Here is a 2,579-nt window from a genome sequence, read left to right as displayed (position 1 = left end):
TATTCTATTCTTAACCAACATCAGAGTTGAGGTATATGCAATGTTGTTGTCATGTACTTCTTTGATAATTTGCTATGAGATGTACTATGTTGTTTGATTCCTGGTTGATGTATGATGCAAAATCTTTGTGTCTATTTCATGTGAGATGTATTTATCATGGATTATTATGTATGTTTTGATTGATATCCTTTGTTGCCATGATGGTGGGATAATCATTGTCACCATGGGTGTTTTAGTTGAGATATCTTTAACGCAATGATGGCAGGATTCTCATTGTCACCATGTCTAAGATTATGTCATGATGATATGAGGTCTATTGTGAGTGATAGTTCTTGTAGGGGAACGTCTCGGGGAGAGACTTTACCACTCATGTAGAGGGCACATGTCCTTGTATGAAAAATACATATTCCATGTACATCTTCACCATTTCTAACACTGAATGAAGCGACCAACACCATCTTGACACCGGGCCCGGAGACATAGTCCACATTGGACGAACTTCGTTACCAATGTCTCATGTCTATGATTTTGTTGATTTTCATTATGTTTCAATCTGTTTAAGCATGCATATATGTTCATTTATGCTCTTATAACATGCAATTCTAACTACATCACAGAAGCAAAAGATCTTGGTTAAATATGGGAGTTGAGTCAACTCAGATCAACTAAATGTGGTGATTTGGCATTGTTCCATAGGAAATTTCTTATTGATCGCAACCAATATGGGATGTCTGATGTCACCATCACATGTAAGCATTATGAGTATGTCATGGGAAATCAACCATTTTCTTCAACTTTGGCACCTAAGAGGATCAACTATGTTGAGGATGAGATTCATACTTCACAATTCATGGGGTTGTTTGAAAACCAAATCTATAAATATATCAAACATTCACATAGGTTCAGGTGGAAAGTGTATGAATTTAAGCATTCTCACAAAGTATTTCAGTCAGGCACAATCTTATTATTGGTGTACTTTATTAAGAATTACACATTTTATCCTTAGACAAAGATTTAGAGTGAGTATTATCACTCAGACCAAGTGTCCATATTAGTACATATTTTGTATAGACATGCACAATTGAATATTGGTGGTAGGTATATCACTGATGGGTCACGTGATGTGATTAAGGAGTATCACTTTTACATCAATGATGATCATGAGCATGACACGTTGTTCATGCAACATTGATTTGACCTGATTTATGAATCATTCAAAAAATGACATATCATTCAAAAAAATGACATATCATTCAAGAAAAATGGATATGGTTAGACGGTTGTGCAGGGCATTTCAAGTTATCACATACTTTTAGTGGTTGAGCCAACTACACAAGAAGACAAAAATTCAACATATTTAGAGCTACTTTGAAACATGACATGGAAAGGGTGAGAATGATGGTGCAAGTGATTGTGTGAAGTGAGCACTTAGGAGGTACCAATGAGTCATGATGTAGATAAACTCAAATCATCAGTAGAGGTGGTCAACTGGTGCATATCCCATTTAGGACATGAAGGTCACGAATCTATTAGGTTTGTGCTTAGGTTCTTATGGAATGTTGAACTTGGTGATGTGAATAGATCCATTCCTTGGTATTGTAATATTGTAGAAGGAATAAGGGAATTATACTCAATGTAGAGAAATGACACGGGGGAAATATTTTCCATCGAGACAAGAAAAATCACATGTTTTTATGAGTTTTTCATTGATGTTGATAGATGTAGACTTGATCACTTTGAAAAACACGGGCATGTGAAAAGATGAAAATATGTACCTATTAATCCAAAGGGACCTCATCTAATTTCGATGTGGCAAGAGATGCCCGATGAAGAGGCCATCGTTTCACTTGATCATGATCAATTTTTTGATCTTGTCATGTGGCCCATCTATCATTAACATTTTCATCTATAAATTTAAATATTTAATGTATTTAACTAATACATTTTTTGTATTTTGGACCTTGGTTGTAGGCGATGTTTTTATTGTCAATTCCCCCACAGGAAATGAAGAGAATGTCACCTACAATTTGATGAGATGTACACAGGTGAAAAGTAGGTTGGTGATACCATATGAAGATGAAAAATTCACATACCAATTTTGTGACATGGTTGTGGTGGGTCATTTTTTTGAAAAGGTTAAAAAATAGACTAATCACATCATTTATAGAGATTTTATGCTTGGATATATATCTTGTCAATACAATCATCTAGTCATAGTAGATTGGATCAATCTCATAGAAATCAAAACAAATAAAGGTGAACCAAAGATATGGAAGATGACAAAATCAAACCATAAAAATATTATGGAGACATGCATTTCTATGATCCATTGGCCATATGAGTAGATGATGCAAATGGAAAGCCCTGAAGCTAAGTTTATAGCAGTCAAGTGTAATCTGATCTAGTATAAGAGATCTCAAATGTATGATTTTTGTTTAATCTAATAAATGTGATAGCTGAATACTCTTGTAATTTTGTAATTTTGAATAAAGAAATGTTTCCCTACGATCTATGATGGATTCATAATGGTGTACATATATGTTATACAAGCTTTAGTTTCCTTGAGGTGCTTAAGTTTC

The sequence above is a fragment of the Pinus tabuliformis genome, chromosome Q (genome assembly GCF_031772625.1).
Source record: "Pinus tabuliformis cultivar Carrire ecotype Pingquan chromosome Q, CPIR1, whole genome shotgun sequence".
Classification (NCBI taxonomy): domain Eukaryota; kingdom Viridiplantae; phylum Streptophyta; class Pinopsida; order Pinales; family Pinaceae; genus Pinus; species Pinus tabuliformis.
This window is presented reverse-complemented; position numbering follows the sequence as displayed.